The sequence below is a fragment of the Callorhinus ursinus genome, unplaced genomic scaffold (genome assembly GCF_003265705.2).
Source record: "Callorhinus ursinus isolate GAN/ISIS: 27379988/994484 unplaced genomic scaffold, GSC_fseal_2.0 scaffold44, whole genome shotgun sequence".
NCBI lineage: Eukaryota > Metazoa > Chordata > Mammalia > Carnivora > Otariidae > Callorhinus > Callorhinus ursinus.
The window spans coordinates 11,741,650-11,761,910 of record NW_027397106.1 but is presented as its reverse complement, the minus strand read 5'-3'; the positions used below and the strand labels follow the sequence as shown (position 1 = coordinate 11,761,910).

The following is a 20,261-nucleotide window of genomic DNA, read 5'->3' as shown; positions in this document are numbered from 1 at the left end:
GTGACCTGTGCTGTCACCGGCTATGGGGGTTCCAAAGACCCCCTCCTTAAACTTGATTAACTTCCTAAAGTGGCTCACAGAACTCAAAGAAACTTTTCATTTACTAGATTATTGGTTTATTATAAATGAATATAACTCAGGAATAGCCAGTTAGAAGAAATGCATAGGGAAAGGTATGGGGTAGGGGGCAGAGCTCCTGTGCTCACTCCAGGCATGCAGCTCTTCCTAAATCTCCATGTGTTCACCAAGCCAGGAGCCCTCTAGGGTTTTTCTAGTGGCTTCATTTCATAGGCATGACTGACTAAATCACTGGCCATTATTGATTGATTGAACCTCTGGTTCTTCTCCCCTTCCAGGAGGTAAGGGAGTTAGGAAAAGAATTTCCACCCTCTAATTATATGGTTTGTTCTCCTGGCAATCAGCTTGCACTCATCCTTAGGTGGAGTCCAAAAGTCACCTCAATAACATAATAAGAGACACCTTTAATGTTCTCATTATTTAGGAAATTCCAAGGGTTTTAGGAGCTCAACAGGATAGAGACTAAATATATATTTCTTGTTATAAATCACAATATCGCATTCCTATACAGAATACGCACAAGAGGTAGACAGAGAGTAACAGGTTTCTATTTATATAGAGTGGTCCATGGTATAGTAAAGATGACTACAAAATGGCGATCACAGATATAAAGCACTTGGCACATAAACGGCAATCAATAAATAGTAGGTTTTATTCTTATACTGCTTCAGCACAAGATATGAAGGAAATTCTGTAATACAAGTAAGTAGGATTTGAAATTTAAAAGAATGGGCTAGCAATCCTCAAAAATTTTCCTATGAGATACTTAGAAAAACTGGGTCAAATATAACAGTCATTGTTTCTAATGCAAAACTGAGTCCATTAAAAAAAAAAGTAAGGTGAGCACCTGGCTGACTCAGTCAGCAGACTATAGGACTCTTGATCTTAGGACTGTGAGTTCAAGCTTCATGTTGCAGGGGGAGGGTGGGGAGGAAACTAAGGGAAATTCCCCAGGACCAAGACTATAAAACAAGCTGTGACCTAGACAGACACCGAAAGCCTCAAGGTGGTTGCTAGTTCCCATTACCTACAGGCTTGGGTTTTAATGGCTACCTGGGGTTGGGAGACAAGGCCTTGGGCTTGCAAAAAGATAGGGTGTTAGAACTGAAGCCCCACATAAAGTATTCACTCTCAGTGAGAAAGAAGGCTGGCTGTCCACCAGCAAAGAGAAAACCCAAGGAGACTTGTCTGCCTTGGCGTAGATTCAGGGTGTTTTTAAAAATAAAAATCTCCCCTGAAATTTATGACTACTGGTTTACCCTCGTGCATTTGGGATGCAAATTCAGTCTCTGGTTGGTTTGGGAAGCAACAAAACAATAAATTAACATGCAAAGTTCAGGCGAACATGACCTCACAATCCAAAATTACAAAACACACCAGAAAACAAACCACCATGAGCAAAAGTCAGCAAAAACAAGAAATTAGACCCTCCAAGAGTACAGCAATTAGAAATAACAGAGAATAGAAAATTAGAGTGCACAAAAGAAGCATATAGAGACCCAAAAGTAAAAATCTGGGAAAAATTACACTGATGATGGAGAACACTCATACAAAAAATTAATTGAAAATAAAAATTAAACTGAAAAAATTATGGTGGAATGGGTGACTATAAAATATAATGGGATTGTCTGAAGGATGTCTGGAGTTTAGGAAGGTGTCCCAAACTGTCTCTAATACAATGAAATGCATACATCATATATTTTAGAAAGGTTTAGGACAGAAAATAAACTGTTGGATTAGTCTCTCCTTCAGTACAATGAAGAATCCTGTACTTTTTATAATATAATAAGATGCCTGAGAAGATCTCGGGCTTTCATTAGAATTGCCTTATTTGGAAATGAAACAGCTATTCGTTTTACAATTTTGATCAAGCATAACTTTTACAAAGAGCCTCTCTTAGCTTCACAAAATTGATATCTAGTTGTTCACTATACGTATATAAGCCAAGGGTCGGGGGGAGGGCATCCCAAGATTTTTAAAAATGCAGGTGTTTATAAATAAGGGCCACTGCCATTTCATTCCCCCTTAACAGCTGCTTAGAAAATAGTCCTGCATATCTGCTCCCCAGTGGCCTAAGCAGGGGAAGGTGACCAAATGAGAAAAGAAGCAGGGCTGACAGACGGGCGAGAATGGGGTCAGCACTCGCCCTGCCCAGTGTGAAGAGCAGGACTTTTCTGCTCCGGTGGAAGCACAGGAAGTACCTGGTCTGGAGTCATCAGACCAGACAGCACCCAAGGGGCCATCTCCAGTAGCAAAAGGAGGTCAAGGGGAGAGGCTGATTTGAGACCAGAGATCCCACCAGGGAACTCAGCAGTGGGACGTCCCACCAGAAAGCCAGCACTTCCACTCTGCTAGGAGGGCATCATCTGCCATCAGCATCCCAGAAAAGCAAGAAGGAGAAGAGTGCAATCACTCAGGGAAGAGAAGTGACCTTCCCCGGAACCCTTTCCCCATCCTCTAGATAGAAGACAGCGGATAACAAGTGTGCTTGGTGCTGGGAGAGAGTTTTGAATCAGATCTGCATTCGAAGCCTATAACTTATGGAATAGACTGTTTTAATAACAGAAAGTGACTAGAAAGTTATGGGATCTGCCCCAGGTGTTGGTAGAAGGTTGGAAAGTGGGGTTTGGCATAGAATTATTAAAAGCAGTTTATACATACGCCCAATTTGTGCCACATCTCAATAATGCAATCGCAATTATGTGAGAAGCAAAGAAAACAGTACAGTACTGTTTTCAAGCCCCAGCTGGAGTATCAGACTCGCATTAGAAAAGCCTATTTTACTTAAGGATTGAAGTTTACCATCTAGCTAAAGAGATGGGGTACACAGGCACAAACTGTTAATGCAAACACTTCACCTAGCGACAAAAGATGAAGTGCTGAGTGGCACAGACTATGAGTTGAGAGAAGGAAAAGGGAGGTGTCAGGGATAACACAGGGCCTAGGCTGTGCCTGGAGGGATGGATATAATTGGCATGGATAACGGGATGTGTGGAAGAGCTTGCAGTTGGAAAGTGTAGCGTGAACAAGGGTGCAGAGGTGAAAATCCAGGCATCATGGTCTACCGGGCTGCCATAGGATTCATGTGAGGGAACGATGTGACATAAACGGGGAGAGAGAGTTCAAGGTTGGATTTCAGAAGCTGTGACATATCAGCCAAAGGCATTTGCATTTGACTGGATAAATAACAAGAGACGATTAGATTAGCCATCTTGTACAAAGGCTTTTGAGGTGATCGTCAAGGGAAGACAGAGAAAGAAGCATTTGTTTTCCAAAAGGGAAGAGAGTCAGTCTTCAGAAGAACTGGCTGGCCAAAGTATTAAATTTAAAACTGCAAAATTACCCAGATAATCAAGTTTACATTAGTCTATTCATGAGGGAAAAACAGTTGCTTTCTTGCGTGATTATTTATATTCCAATGGTCATGATGTATCTTGAGATACCAGCCTAGAAAATATCGGGTATAAAATGGTTTACAGGAAACAGTCAAGGTTTTTGTGTGTGGGGATCAAGCCCAGTCAGGGTGACCTTGTTATTTTGGGTTTATGTCAGAGTTACAGTTCTTATCTGACTGTCCCATATGAAGTGCTTAATCATCCTGGAAGCAGGGCAAAGTGTCCCTTTTTGCTTCTACATGATCAAAGTGGAATTTGGTGCCACTGGGTTGTTGAGATGAGCAGAAGGCTATATAGGTCTGAACTGCATGTGTTTTCCAGCTTCACCAACTAAGAAACTGAGGCAGAGGGGTCCACTGACCTGTTCAAGTCCATGGTACTCCTACGACGCAGACGACGCAGTGGGTCACTATAGGCAATTGATAGCACAGCTTTCAGACTCACTTGTCCAGAACCTTCTGATTAGCCTGCTGAGCCATTTTGCTTCTCCTTCAGTAACTATCAGCGAATTAATTCAAGTGTGGGTGTATTTTGGAGCTACTATCAACAAGACAAATGATACAAGCCTCGCGAGCAGCGCCCATAATTTAATTATTCTTAATTAGGCAGTGCTAATCTAAGGAAGAATCACCCCACAAGATCCTTGATGCCTCCCTGGATATACTAATGTTATTGTCAGAGCATCTGCCTCTTTTACTGCTAATTCCAAAACATATGATTTACCTCTCACTTTATTACATCGTGGGGTTTTCCCACTATAACCTGGAACATGCAATAGTTCTGTTATTACCTTTCTAAACTGGTCACGGAAGGAGCCATGTGAAGTTACAAATACGCCTCAGTTGTATCACACTGATGCGGACATGAAGACACTCCCATTATTACTGCTGCCTCTGCTTCCCTGCCGATGGAAGGAAATGCTTTCTAAAATCCTGTGTTTGTTTGGTCTTTACACCCCGATGGTCTTTCTGTGACTCAGAATCATTACGGTAAGCATAAAAATGTATGCTACTTCTCCATAACATGACTACTGAAACAGAATTATTTCCATGCATGTTATTCAAAGATGCCAAGTGCAGACCTCAGGTCTTCGTTGGTGACACAGAATGTTGACTGGGACGTTTTCTGTTATCCTGATCCTGCCGTCAATTTTGTCACTATTTGTACCGGTCTGACAGACACGGGGCCGGCCGCCCAAATACCCACACAGCTCCTACTTCACAGTCAGGGTTGTGTCTGTGAGTACGGGTATAAACCTGCACTGGGCAGTGAGGGCTGTTGGAGGAGGGAGGAAGAGAAGAAAGAAGGATAAATTGTGGGTATTTTAAACTTGGGAGTAGAGAGGTTCTCAAAAATGTTCCAAATGAAATTATATTTTTCTTAGGTTCTTTTCCTCATGTAAAGCAAGTTTCTTCTATCCTTCGAAATTACAGTGAACATGGTTCCATCCTAAGTAATAGCTGAACAGAAGTGAAAACATGTCTAAGATGCTTTGCTCCTCAACTGACCTCTTAATAATTTAATTTTTTAAATCTAAGTTGTAGGGGCGCCTGGGTGGCTCAGTTGTTAAGCGTCTGCCTTCGGCTCAGGTCATGACCCCGAGGTCCTGGGATCGAGCCCCGCATCGGGCGCCCTGCTCGGCTGCAATGTATGAGCATTGATTAGGTCTTGAACCAGAAAAAAAAGGAAAAAGCTACAAAGGACATGACTGAGACAACTGGTAAAATTTGGATCTGAGCTGTGTAGAAAATAATAGAATTGTGTCATTGCTAAACTTCTTGATTTTGATTCTTCTGCCATGGTTATGTAAGAAAATATCCTTATGCCTAGCAAATACACACCGAAGTATTTAGAATAAAGGAGACACAATATATCCAACTTATTTTGAAACGGTTGAGGAAAAAAACCTAGAAGAGAGAGAGGGGGAGAGGGAGAGGGAAAAGGGAAAAGGGGGGAGAGAGAGAGAGAGAATGATAAAGCAAATGAGGCAAAATGCAGAATAAAGGATATATAGGCGTTCCTATTTCATAACTTTTCCAGTTTGAAATTATATTAGAATGAAAAACTCCCTTCAAGTCATGATAACAGACATAAACACATGTACTGGCTAGCTCAAGGCTTATCTTCTCAACCACGCGTGTGTCTAATAACACCTTGTGGGGGCACCTCCCACCCGCCCTGCAGACCTACTCCACACCAGCCCCCTCACCCGGGTTTGATCTCCGGGAGGCTGACCTCTAAGGACTCTATACCAACAGGCTCCATGCCCCCTGGTCTTCAACTGGACTTGCCCAGTGGGAGATGCTCTCAGGGGTTCTAATAACCTCCACCTTCCTCCTCTGCCCCTGTAGTCTTAGAGGTGATCAGAGCTCCCCACTGCTATACCTCCTGGAGTATTCCAGCACCCAGGTGTTGTTTTCCCTAAACCCTGACGACACATTTGTAGATTGTTTCTTCATTAACTGCTCCTCAGTTACCCAATTTGAATGTGCTCTCAGGATGCTCCTACGACCCTGACTGACACATTCCCATTCTTTAAAAGCTTCTTATGAAACAACCTGTCGAAAGCTAACTTTAGTTATAATTTCTAGCTAAATCTGAATTTTAAATATCCAAGGTTTATAATGTTCCTGCTTCCCCACTCCTAAATCCGTTTCTTTTCGGCACACAGGTCAATGTATGTTCTTCTTCAGCTGCCGATGTCAGTGAATTGCTACATCATTTCGAAGCAGCTTAAGTCTACTTGCTCCTTCCACCGAGGGCTGACACTGCTGCTGGCCAGGCACTTGGCCCCCACTATTTCTCCTGTCCTCCGTGCCCTGTTGGGCATGCCCCAGGACCTCATCTAATGTCAGTGCTACCCCACTTGAGTTCAATATTTGAGACATCACTAAAACAAAGATGGCTGAGGCATGGACCATGCTTTCTCCGCGCTCACAATCCAAAACCAAAATGTCAATGAATACTGTTAAATAAAATAGACTGTGATACCCTCTGTCATCATTTGAATTACTAAAGCACCTTCTCTCAGACCTTTCTCACCTGGTGTGGAAATTACTCCCCCTAAGTGTCCTCCAGCTAAATCTAAGCAGTCCAGGGCCACTGCCCGTGTGCCTAGGAACAGGGTCTTGGTCCCTTCTGCTGGGGCCTCCTTATGTCCACGTGCCACTGTCTCTGATTGACAGTGATATTTATAAGAGCCTAGTCACCGTGGCCATTACTCCTTCCACAGAGGAATGGGCTTCCTTCTTAATTTCATAATAGTATGTCAGAGAAAGTGTAGTCAGTTTTAATGAGAATTCACTAAAAGTCCTGGAATAATGGAAGGTTATAATTTAACAACTACCACTCTGCTCTGGGCTGGTGTCCTTTCACCTAACTCACTGCTTCAGTCCCTCACCAGAAGTACCCCAAACTAAACCTTCAGCGGTAAACAGTCAGGAAGATTAACAAATAGATCAAATAAATCCTCTAAATGATGGGGGACTATGCAGCCATTAAAATTGTGCTAAAGATCTATATAAATATTGATAATGTTCACACACTTTTTTTTTTAAAGATTTTATTTATTTATTTATTTGAGAGACAGAGAATGAGAGATAGAGAGCACGAGAGGGAAGAGGGTCAGAGAGAGAAGCAGACTCCCTGCTGAGCAGGGAGCCCGACGTGGGACTCGATTCCAGGACTCCAGGATCATGACCTGAGCTGAAGGCAGTCGCTTAACCAACTGAGCCACCCAAGCACCCTTACACACGTTTTAAATGAGGAAAAACAGATTACAAAATACCTTGTAGAGTATGAATTTGTTATAGACACACACATACATGGTAAATACCTACATGCACATGCATGCATGCATTTCTACACATACGTGTACATACACACGTGTGTGTGTGTGTACATATACACACAGAAACTAAAAACCCACACTTGCTATTGTCAATTTGTTAACCCGAGAACCACGATTCCTGGACTTGCCTTCCATGGCTGGCTCAGGGGTGAAATCAGCGGCCACACTCTGAGGGAATTCTCGGTCAGATACGGTGCCAGACAGACACAGGCCAGCCTGGCGGGTTGGAGCTTGTCCTCAGGCTTCTTAGTCCTCACCCAGCTCTTCTGCTGCTACCCCAGCTGCTGCCCCAGCCCTCACCCCCAGCAGAGGCGGCAGCTTCCCAGAGACGACGTCACAAGCCCCCACTTTGTAGCAGGCCGCGGGGGAGGGGGGGGCTTCAGACTGCCCTGCAGCCCCAACTTGTCCACCCACACCGATGCTTCAGGAGAGCAGGTCGGCGGCTCTTTCTTAATCCTCCAGCGCCCCCTTTCAGATTTTCTCTTGCCCAGCTCCCCCACACAACTGAGTAAGGTCTAACTACTATTCGTCAAGCCCTCCTTCTATGACATTCAGGGCAGCTCTGCTTTTGTGACTCAACCAACTGATACAACATCCGTATGTGTAAAAACATGTCCGCAAAGATACATCCCAAAAGGAACCCCTGTGTATCCCTACACGGTAAGCATATGAGGGTTGTTTTTCTTGCTAATTATTTGTGTTTCCTAATTTTTTTTTTAATAATGACCATGGTTTTGGGGCGCCTGGGTGGTTCAGTCATTAAGCGTCTGCCTTCGGCTCAGGTCATGATCCCGGAGTCCGGGAATCGAGTCCCGCACCGGGCTCCCCGCTCCGCGGGAAGCCTGCTTCTCCCTCTCCCACTCCCCCTCCTTGTGCTCTCTCTCTGTCTCTCTCCCTGTCAAATAAATTTTAAAAAATCTTTAAAAGTAATATTAATAATAATAACGACCATGGGTTAACTAAGTTTAAATGATTAAGGAAAGGATATTTACATGACAAAAACTGAATAACAAGCCATTCTTAAATCATTCTTTAAACAGGAACCCTAGTAGGAATGAGTGGGATGTAGGCTGGCTGGTATCAGTGAGAAACTCCTCTTCAATATATTCAGCCAGAAGTACGCAGTTTGTTCCCGGGGTCCATTAAGGCATCTCTGAAATATTATGGCTTTTTTTTAAAAGGAGAAAGAGTAGCTTCTGCCCGTGGACGCCGCAGAGTAAGCATCGTTTAAGTCTCCCCTCCCACCGCCGTCATGTCTAAGTCAGAGTCTCCCAAAGAGCCTGAACAGCTGCGGAAGCGCTTCATCGGAGGTTTGAGCTTTGAAACAACCGATGAGAGTCTGAGGAGCCATTTTGAGCAATGGGGAACGCCTACGCACTGTGTGGTAATGAGAGATCCAAACACCAAGCGCTCCAGAGGCTTTGGGTTTGTCACGTATGCCACTGTGGAGGAGGTGGATGCAGCCATGAATGCAAGGCCACACAAGGTGGATGGAAGAGTTGTGGAACCAAAGAGGGCTGTCTCAAGAGAAGATTCTCAAAGACCTGGTGCCCACTTAACTGTGAAAAAGATTTTTGTTGGTGGCATTAAAGAAGACACTGAAGAACATCACCTAAGAGATTATTTTGAACAGTATGGGAAAATTGAAGTGATCGAGATCATGACTGACCGAGGCAGTGGCAAAAAGAGAGGTTTTGCTTTTGTAACATTTGATGACCATGACTCTGTAGACAAGATTGTCATTCAAAAATACCATACTGTGAATGGCCACACTGTGAAGTAAGGAAAGCGCTATCTAAGCAAGAGATGGCTAGTGCTTCATCCAGCCAAAGAGGTCGAAGTGGTTCTGGAAACTTTGGTGGTGGTCGTGGAGGTGGTTTTGGTGGGAATGACAACTTTGGTCGTGGAGGGAACTTCAGTGGTCGAGGTGGCTTTGGTGGCAGTCGAGGTGGTGGTGGATATGGTGGCAGTGGGGATGGCTATAACGGATTTGGTAATGATGGAAGCAACTTTGGAGGTGGCGGAAGCTATAATGATTTTGGCAATTACAACAATCAATCCTCAAATTTGGACCCATGAAAGGAGGAAATTTTGGAGGCAGGAGCTCTGGCCCCTATGGTGGTGGAGGCCAATACTTTGCCAAACCACGAAACCAAGGTGGCTATGGTGGTTCCAGCAGCAGCAGTAGCTATGGCAGTGGCAGAAGGTTTTAATTACTGCCAGGAAACAAAGCTTAGCAGGAGAGGAGAGCCAGAGAAGTGACAAGGAAGCTACAGGTTACAACAGATTTGTGAACTCAGCCAAGCACAGTGGTGGCAGGGCCTAGCTGCTACAAAGAAGACATGTTTTAGACAATACTCATGTGTATGGGCAAAAAACTCGACTGTATTTGTGACTAATTGTATAACAGGTTATTTTAGTTTCTGTTCTGTGGAAAGTGTAAAGCATTCCAACAAAGGGTTTTAATGTAGATTTTTTTTTTTGCACCCATGCTGTTGATTGCTAAATGTAATAGTCTGATCATGACGCTGAATAAATGTGTCTTTTAAAAAAAAAAAAATAAAAAAAATAAAAGGAGAAAGAGTAATTATAAATTTTCAGGCATTTGACCACCTTCACATTTCTTCACTGATTCTTTTCTCACCCTGGCAAAATAGATATATAAATCTTAATTTTATACAGGTAGAGATGGACACACAGGGGAATGAGAGTCAATTAAAGAATTTATAATAAAAATTTTATTTTTGATGTTTTGCTAAAACCATTCCAAAGAAAGACACTTGCGAACATAAATAGAGTCTGTGTGTCTTTGGTCAGTCTTGTGTGGGGAGGTAGTTATCAGGGATTTTTTGTTTGTTTGTTACAGGGTATTGTTGATTATTCAGTAAGCAAAATGGGCACGTGTTTGGAATAAGGTATAAAAATATTATACATTAATTTTACAGATGATATTTTGTTATAAAAAAAAGTTGGCACGTGATCAGCAGACTTGAGAATTCTTTAAAAATAAATACTTTATCAAATGAATGTTGTGTGCCACATAGAGTTACAGAGCTGTGAATATAGTGCTAAGCCATCAAAAGTTGAAGTATGAGACAAATTGGCCTCGTGGAGCATGAGGGTAGTGAAAGCACAGTGTAACACCCGAATAAATTGTCCACCTAAAATGACCTGAAATGGCATTAATGTAAAAACCAAGAGAAAGTTCCTTCAGGAATAAAAATTAAATGATTCATTCAGTAATTAACTACATTTTCTCCATAAGGACAATAAAGTAATAGAAAAAGAAAGAACAATAACAAAGTAACAGGATGCGTATTTGTTGCTCTGAGGTTAAGAATAAGAGCACTGAAGTCTGGTTTTGCCACTTGTAAATTTCTTTGCCTTGGACAAATATCATACTGTGTCTAGCTCTGTTTCCTCATCTATCAAGTGGGGATCTGCAGGTCCTATTATCTAACTCCTAGAACTGTTGAAAAGGTTTTATGAGATAATAAATATAAAGTGAAAACATCATACCTGGTACTCAATAAGTACGAATTATAGAATAGTTTAGCTTCTTTAATAAACTCAGATGTGTGGGGTAGACTAAGGAGCTTTCTGGAAGCAGACAGCTTAAAATTGCCAGAGTTCAGCCTAATAAGTCTTTTGCATGTAGTTAGGGCCACTAAAAATGTACAGAGTAAAGCGAGAAGCATTCATAGAAAAGAGAATTAAAACTCCATATGTTAAAAACCACAAATTGCTGAATTAAACGTAGTGACTTGAATTCACATATTTACCTTTGCTTCTTCACTAAAATGAGAGTAAAAACAAGAAAAGGCATAAACCCACACGATAAAGGAACAGGAAAGGAGTTGAAAGCGGCAACAAAGTTGAGAGCAGGAAAGCAAATGAACAAGGAGTTACTGACCATTTTCTTTGCTGAAATGTAAGCATACTGTGGGGAAAGCCCAGAAATAAGCGCCTTGAATCAAAGAATCTGGGGGAAATACCAGGAATTGGAGTAGAAGGTGTAGGGAACTGATTCAACGAAAGAGAATTAGCTGAAACCCTCAGATCCTAATGCCCCACCCCAATCCTCAATCCTGTGCCTCTGCACAATGTCTTTCCTCCCTGATGGTGGGAGCCTGGAGTTTACCTGGTAGAGAGTTTGTGCAAAAAAAGACTGAATTTGAGTACATTAGCCTCAACTGACAATGAGGGGTACTTTAAAGGCGGGCTATAAACTAAGTGAAAAATAGCTCCCTTCTCTGACTTAGATGCCACAATACTGCAGTTAGGCTCTAACCAAATAAATGAAGATTCTTTCAGCAAGAATCTGACCAGCCTCAGAAAAAGACCTATAGATACTCAGATAATCAGTTCTCAGAAAATAGCACAGATTACCCACAGTAAAGCCCATCAGGTTGATAGATCCCAACCATGCACACAGCTTCCACTCAGCTTTTAGGTCCTTTCATATTAAATACGGAAGATGGTCAAAGATCACCAGACGTTAGACAGATTCGATCTAACGTGAAAGACCAAAACAAAGAACAAAAAGAAACTCTGTGACTGACCTAATGCAAAATCATTAATGTCCTTGGGGAGGTTAAAGAGTGTATCTTTAGGCACGCCTGGGTGGTTCAGTCCGTTAAGCATCTGCCTTTGGCTCAGGTCATCCCAGGGTCCTGGGATCCAGCCCCCTACATCCTCAGGCTCCCTGCTCAGTGGGGAGTCTGCTTCTCCCTCTCTCTCTGCTCCTCCACCCCCACTCTTGCGCTCTCTCTCAAATAAATAAATAAAATCTTTAAAAAAAAATAGTGTGTCTTTGAAATAAGAACAAAATGCTATTAAAAGGAACATTTGGAGAGCGAAAAACTATTCTTGGAAATTAAAAATATGAGAGATAAAAGGCACAAAAAAAGTATTCAAGACAGTTTCCTTTAAGAAATGAAAGACCAAATGTCCAAATCAAAATATTACTAAGCAAACTGCACTTTGAAGGGAGAAAATGTGTGAACACTAATCATCATGAAACTTCAGAACTCCAAAGAAAATCACCCAGCAGAATGAAAGAAAAATGACCTTCATAAAAGAGATCCTAACAATTTCAAGAAAGAAAATCAAGCCACATACAGGAGCTCAAGAATTAGAGTTCCATCAGACATCTCAACAACGTGATGGTTAACTTTATATATCAACTCGACTGAGCCAAGAGGTCCCCAGATTAAACATTTTTTCTGGATGTGTCTGTGAGGATGCTTCTGGATGAGATTAGCCTTTGAGTTGGTGGACTCGGTAAAGCAGAGTGCCCTCCCCTGGGTCAGTGACTATCACCCGTTCCATTGAGCTCCTGAATGGAACAAAAGGCAGAAGAAGGAGGCATTTGCTCTCTTTTTTCCTGCCTCGCTACCTGAGCTGAGACAACTCGTCTTATCTTCTGTTCATGGACTGGGATTCTTTTCCCCAGATTTATGGAGGTATAGCTTACAAAGACAAATTCCATATTTAAGGTGTACAATATGATTTTTTTATATATACTTACACTGTGAAATGATTGCCACAATCAAGCCTTAGTATATTCATCACCTCTCATGGTTACCAATTAGTGTGTGTATGTGATGAAAACACTTCAGATCTACTCTCTCAGCAAATTTCAAGCATACAATACGGTATTATTCACTATAGTCACCAGGACGTAACTTAGATCCCCAAAACTTATTCATCTTATAACTGAAACTTTGTACTCTCTGATCCACATCTCTCCATTTCCTCCATATTCTAGCCTCTGGTAACCAGCATTCTATTCTCTGCTTCTATTAGTTCGATTTTTTCAGATTCTACATATAAGTGAGATCATGTAGTATTTGTCTTTCCGTGTCTGGCTCATTTCATTTGCATAAAGTCCTCCAGATTCATCCATGTAGTCACAAATGTCAGGATATCCTCCTTTTTATAAGCAGAATAATATTCCATTTTTTATATGTATGGAATATTATTGTATATATTAATGGAATATATATATATACATACATAATATAATACAGCACGTTCTTTATTCATCCATCCATGAACACTTATGTTGTTTCCATAGCTTGGCTATTGTGAATAATACTGCAGTGGACATGGGAATGCAAGTATCTCTTTGAGATTCTGATTCCATTTCAGACTAGGATTTACATCATCAGCTCCCACGGTTCTCAGGGCTTTGGACTTGGCCTGAATTACATCACCAGCTTTCCTGGGTCTCAGCTTACAGGCAGCTGATCATGGGACTTCTCAGTCTCAATATTGTATAAGCCAATTCCTAATTTATATATGTATAGAATGTATATATATTTATGGGGCACCTGGATGGCTCAGTTGGTTGAGCTTCTAACTCTTGATTTCAGCTCAGGTCGCAGTCTCAGGGTCATGAGGCTGAGCCCTGCATCAGGCTCCACGCTCAGCAGGAGTCTGCTTGAGATCCCCCTTCTCCCTCTCCCTCTCCCTTCTGCCCCTCCCCCAGCTCATGTGAGCTCTCTCTAGCTCTCAAATAAATAAATAAAATCTTCTTAAAAAAAGATATACATATTTATATACATATAAAATAAATATCTATACGTTCTGTGTCTCTGGAGAACTCTAATGCAAACAATATTGAAAATTAAAAGACAATAGAGCAATGTCTTGCAAATTTAAAAGGTAAATTGTTGTCCAAATTAGAGTTCTATTCCAGCCAAATCATCCAACAAAGGAAATGTAGAAAAAACACACTTGCAGATGTGTAAGGTGTCTCAGTGATTGTTTTCCCTCAGTATCTATTCTGCCCTTCCCCGCCTCTTCTTCCTCTTTCTTTTTCCTCTTCTTCCTTTTCTTCTTCCCTTTCCCCTCCTTCCTCTCCTTCTTCTCACTGCTCTTCTCCTTCTCATCCTTCTCCTCCCCCGCTCCTCCTCCTTCTTTTTCTATCAGATATGACAATTTTCATCAGGGCCCATATGAAGAATAGGTAAAAATATCCCAACTTCCACTGCAGCTAGGTACGTCCCTATGACTAGGCTCTGGGCTGAAAGAATGTAAGTAGAAGTAATTTGTCATTCTCCCCAGAAGTTGTATTAAAAGCTGGGAGCAGGCTCTTTCCCTTCCATTTCTTCCTCCCTGCTAGTGGGGAAGCAGACGTGCTACATGGAACCAGAGTGGCATTCTTGTACCACTGGTAGAAGCCATTTACAGGGAATGACAAAGGAGCAGGCAAGAAGGAGATTGATAGTAGACATCCCGCATTTATGTGAGAAAGAAAGAATCCGGGGCGCCTGGGTGGCTCAGTCGTTAAGCGTCTGCCTTCGGCTCAGGTCGTGATCCCAGGGTCCTGGGATCGAGTCCCACATCGGGCTCCCTGCTCCGCGGGAAGCCTGCTTCTCCCTCTCCCTCTGCCTGCTTGTGTTCCCTCTCTCACTGTGTCTCTCTCTGTCAAATAAATAAAATCTTTAAAAAAAAAAAAAGAAAAAGAAAAAGAATCTTCTCACTTCAAGTTATCATTATTTTGAGTTTGTGTTCACTTATAGCCAAATCTCATTTCAGGTAGTCCTACCTAATACACAGTTTATAAAGGTTTTCTTTTAAGCATTAAGTTCTATAAATATGGATATAATACAGATATAAAACATGGTATTTATTTATTACCTTATTAAAATCCTCAGAATACATCTGTTTATTTTTGGTGTTCTTGATGTGCAAATTCTGAAAGAAGTCTATTAAAGATCAACTCTATGACAGTGGCTTTAACAATTTCTCATATTTCTGGGAGATTTTGCTATATGTAAACATCTTCTGTGATGTTTGCTACTAACAATTATTGTATTTTTTGGTAGATTACTATACAAAATTATTTTTAAAAATTCCTTTATCCCATCTTACACTTTGAGTCTTGATTTTACTATTTCTGATAATATTACATTTGATTTCCTTGTTTTTATTCTTCTTCTATGTCTTTCCCCATTCCTTTATTTTCCTTCTTCCTTTGTCATTTTCCTTAGGTGTTGTGGGATTAACCTCAGAGAATTCTGAAGGTGAGTTATTTCGAGGGATGCTAGGCCCGCCTGAGAAATTGCCCTTAGCTTCATCCATTCTCTTGATAAGCATTCAGAAATACACTGGGATTAGTTTATGGCTGATGAGTGGGCAGACACATAGCTTGAGCCTATGAACAGTCAAGATGGGAGGGCATAGAGAGAGGTGGGGAAAAGAAGGTGAAAATCCTGTGAGAATGGCAAAGTAAGGTCTGCAGAATCCTTCCTCAGTGCAGTTAGTCATATCCAAATTCTGTGTCCACATGGAAATCACTGGGACTGAAAAGTCCATACCACCGCCAGAAAGCTTACTGTGCTATCTTGTGCTTTGTGTAATCAAGTCCATAAGTTTCAATATCTTTTTCCCTAAAGAAACATTATATCCTCTACCGACATGGGCGGTTTTTGCACTGACTGCATCGTCATTTTGTTGTTAAAGTCACCAGATCCGTTTCTTGCAGAGAACTGGAAGCAAACTAGTTTTTTAAAACCAAACGTGGATTTTGTTCTGTTTTTTAAATCACTTTGCTTATATAAAAATGATACATGTTTATTTAAAAGAATGTCTAGTATGACAAAGACTAGTAGGAGTGAAAAATAAAGGAGACGGGGCGCCTGGGTGGCTCAGTCATTAAGCGTCTGCCTTTGGCTCAGGTCATGATCCCGGGGTCCTGGGATCGAGCCCCACGTCAGGCTGTCGGGCTCCCTGCTCGGCGGGAAGCCTGCTTCTCCCTCTCCCACTTCCCCGCTGTGTTCCCTCTCTCGCTGTGTCTCTCTCTGTCAAATAAATAAAATCTAAAAAAAAAATAAAAATAAAGGAGACAAAGAAGTTAACATTTATTGAGATCTCACTATATGCCAAACATATTTTAAGTATTTTCTGGACATTAACTCATTTAATTCTCACAATGGCTTTACGAAGTAGGAGTATTACTGCACCCATTTTACAGAGGAGGAAACTGAAAAATGGTTCCTAAGTAACTTGCTCAAAATTAGTTACTGAGAGGCAGAGCTATTTAAATCCCCCCCACCCCCGGCTTTTTAGCTTCTCTTATGCTTCTCAGCAAAAATAAGTTAAAGTTTTCATCATCTCAAATTCCATCCCTCAGAAATACCTATGATTAACATCAGGTGGACATCATTTCACAGATTTTTCTCTACATACATACAGGGAGAAGGATAGCTAGAAATACTTTTTATAAAGTAGGGCTATACTATGCATGTTATGAAGGAAGAAATGAAAGACTACAAATGGACAAAAACTTAGAGCACACCTTGCATGAAGGATTAAGATTAACCTAATTCTGTGATTAAAACTTGAAATAATTTAAAATGAGATTGGTCTCATGATGCATTTTAAACTCCTCATTAGTAAAGGCTGCTAACACTCCCTACAACCTCCTTGGTTTCCACCTCCCAATTTTTGTGGATTACATTATTATTGTCAAAGTGTATTATGTTGGATTCTGGTATGTAATCATAATATCCCCACTATTTCCAATTAGTTTCATACTGAACAGATTCACTGTTCATCATAATTTCTTTTAATCATTGTGTCTCCACTGCTGAGGTCTTTATGTTGATTCATTAGTTAATTGACTGCTTTCATTTCTAAGTAGATTTTTCAAGAACAACTCAAGGGTTTACAATTTTTTGAGTTCATGCATGTTTGCCTTTATATTTGAGTGAGATTTTGTCTGCTCGTAAAATGTTTGGGTCACTTTTATTTCATTCATTGGTAGACATTTTCTCAGTCTATTGAATGTTGCTATACAGAATTCTAAAAATAGCTTTTTTTTTTTTTTCTGGGAGCATGATCTGCGCTTCCTAACATCATATGAAGAACTCTGTCTTTGTTTTTGCAATTTAACAACTTAACCAGAATATATCTAGTTGTTAGTATTCAGAAACAAAATTTTCTGGAATAAGATGTGCTCTTTCAATCTGCTGATTATTTTACGACAGTTTTCATTCCAAGGAAATTTTCTTGTATCTTTAAATACTTTCTTTTTTTCTCTTCCATGTGTTCATGCATGATTTCTAGTCTGTGGTGCTATTGGCATTTTTCTAATTGTGATGATTTTTTTTTCAGTGACATTTGACTCACTGTGCTAAAACTTTATGTCAGCAAGCTAATTCTCGACTGTCTTCTGCTCTTTCTTATTTATTTATCAGATTTTTAATGGCATCCTTTTGATCCTCAACTTGTTCCTTAAGCCTCTTTTTTTGAGAGAGAGAGAGGAGAGAGAGGGCGTAGATAGGGGCAGAAGGAGAGAGAGAATCTTAAGCAGGCTTCACGCCCAGCACGGAGCCCAACACAGGACTTGACAACGGGGCTTGATCTCACAACACTGAGATCAGGACCTGAACCAAAATCAAGAGTCAGAGGCTTAACTGACTGAGCCACCCAGGCACCCCAATTAGGCCTCTTTTTTAATCTCATTCAACTCTTTTATTTCATTTTTGAGATTTACCTTAATGAATTCATGACCTTAATAAGGTGCTCCATAGTATGAAGCACTTTAGTGAAATTTGTTCCTTAGGATATAGTTTCTTCTAGGCTGTTTTTTTTTTTTTTCTTCTGTAGTATGACCACATGGTTATCATGCCAGTTGTTAAATATCATGCTCATTCTTTTTTTTAATTCAGGCTTTATTTATTATTTATTATTTATTTATTTTTTATTATTATATTCAATTAGCCTTCCCTAATCTGGGGAAGGAAACAAGCATTCATGTCCAAGAGGCTGAAAGGACCCCTCCCAAAATTAATATCTTGCTCATTCTTGGACAGCTCTGTTGAGATCCTCTATATACTGTGATAAAGTGTGGATTACTTCTTATTCAGTCAATAAGAATTTATTGAGCACTTCTACATCCCAGGCCTGTATCAGTGAGTAAAATAGGGAAAAAAATCCCTGTTTATATTCTGGTGAATGGGGAGAGGGATTGTTGACAAAGAATGATAATAAATAATAAACATAGTAAATATATTACATTACATGTAGAAGCTGATAAGCATTATGGAGGGGAAAAAATAGAGCAAAGTAAAGAGAATTGAAAGTACCAAGGTAGAGACAGGTACAAATCGCACCTTTATGTAGGTAGATAGTCAGTACAAGTGTTCTTGTTGTCTATTATTGTATGACAAACTATTCCAAAACTTTAGTGGCTTTAAGTGACAACCATTTTATTATATCACAGGGTTTCATGGATCAGAAATTTGGGCAGGGCTTCTGTTCTACCTGGTGTCAACTGGAGTCATTCAGTGGCTTTCAACTGTTGGCAGGATTGGGCTGGAGAATCCAATATGGCTTCACTGGTCCAAGGGGGTTTAAGATGACATCAGTCACATGCCTGGACTTGGCAGAGATGGCTGTAAGCTTGGTCTCAGCTGGGACCCTCACCTTTCCCATGGGGTCTCAGGATGTCTCCAGAGGGTTTCTACAGCAGGGTAGTCAGACTTCTGACAAGGACACTCCAGTTTCTAAGAGTCCAAGAAGTTGCTAGTCCCAAAGCAAACCTGCCATACTCTACTGGTCTAAGCAGTCAGAGACCATCCTTAATTCAAGAGGATGGGAAATAGACTCTCTCCTCAATAGGAGGAGTGTCAGAAAATTTGCAGCCATCTCTTATGCATCTAGTAGGCTTCATCAGGAATTGATATTTAACCAAAGACTTGAAGGAGATGAGGGACTTGTCCAGCGAAATGTTTGGGAGATCTTCAGAGAAAGGAAAATATGGTGCAAAACCTCCTAGTCAAGAGTGTGTCAGGCATGCCAATGTAGCTGAAGAAGAATGAGCAAGGAAAGAGTATTAAAAGAAATTAGAGAAATAATGGGAGAGGACAGATGACTGGCAGAACCTGTAGGGTCTTGTAGACATTTAAGGATTTTGGCCTTTACTGAGTGAGGTGGTGGGTCACTGAGGGTTGAGCAGAGATATGACATGTTATGATTTCACCTTTTAAAAAGAGTAGTCTAGCTGCTATGTTGAAAATTGTAGCTGTATATTGTTGGGATCAGGGTCTCCATTTAGGAGTCTGTTACACTAATTTAAGTAACAGAAAATGACGGCCCACACAAGCAGATTAGAAAGCGAGGTGCAGTGGTTGGATTCTCGATTTAATTTGAAGGTTGATACGCTAGTATTTTTAATGGCTTGTGTGTGGACTGTGGATGAACACAAGAGAAGTAAAGAATGGCTCCCAAGATTTTAACCTGAGCAACTGGAAGGATAGATTTATCATCACCTAAGTAAAGGAGATTCTAAATAGGGTAGGTTTAAGAAAAAAAATCAAGGATTCTATTCTGTTTTGGATATGTTAAGTTTGGAATGGATACTAGATATTTTAGCAGAGATATCAAGTAGGAATGTGCAGTAGAAAACAGTCTGGAATTTGAGAGACACCTTGATTGATGATATAAATTGGGGAGATAGTTGATGTTGAGGAATGAGGAACACAGAGTATGATGAAACGGAAGCCAAATGAAGAAAGTGTTTCAGTGAAAATGTTACTTCTGGGGCGCCTGGGTGGCTCAGTTGGTTAAGTGTCTGCCTTCGGCTCAGGTCATGAACCCAGGGTTCTGGGATCGAGTTCCGCATCGGGCTCCCCGCTCAGCGGGAGTCTGCTTCTCCCTCTCCCTCTGCTGCTCCCCCTGCTTGTGCTCTCTCTCTCTCTGTCAAATAAATAAATGAAATCTTAAAAAAAGGAAGGAAGGAAGGAAGGAAGGAAGGAAGGAAGGAAGGAAGGAAGGAAGGAAGGAAGGAAGAAAAGAAAAAGGAAGGAAGGAAGGAAGGAAGGAAGGAAGGAAGGAAGGAAGGAAGGAAGGAAGGAAGGAAGGAAGGAAGGAAGGAAGGAAAGAAAGAAAGAAAGAAAGAAAGAAAGAAAGAAAGAAAGAAAGAA

General features: G+C 41.0%; 1 long non-coding RNA gene across 1 annotated transcript in view; it reads left to right on the top strand.

Annotated features, from left to right (window-relative positions):
- The first annotated feature begins 7,457 nt into the window (after positions 1-7,457).
- LOC141370773 (uncharacterized) overlaps positions 7,458-20,261 on the top strand; it is a 24,268-nt gene continuing 11,464 nt past the window's right edge. The window contains exon 1 of the long non-coding RNA XR_012375109.1: positions 7,458-7,983. This is a non-coding gene — a long non-coding RNA (uncharacterized lncRNA). The remainder of the gene's footprint in view (positions 7,984-20,261) is intronic.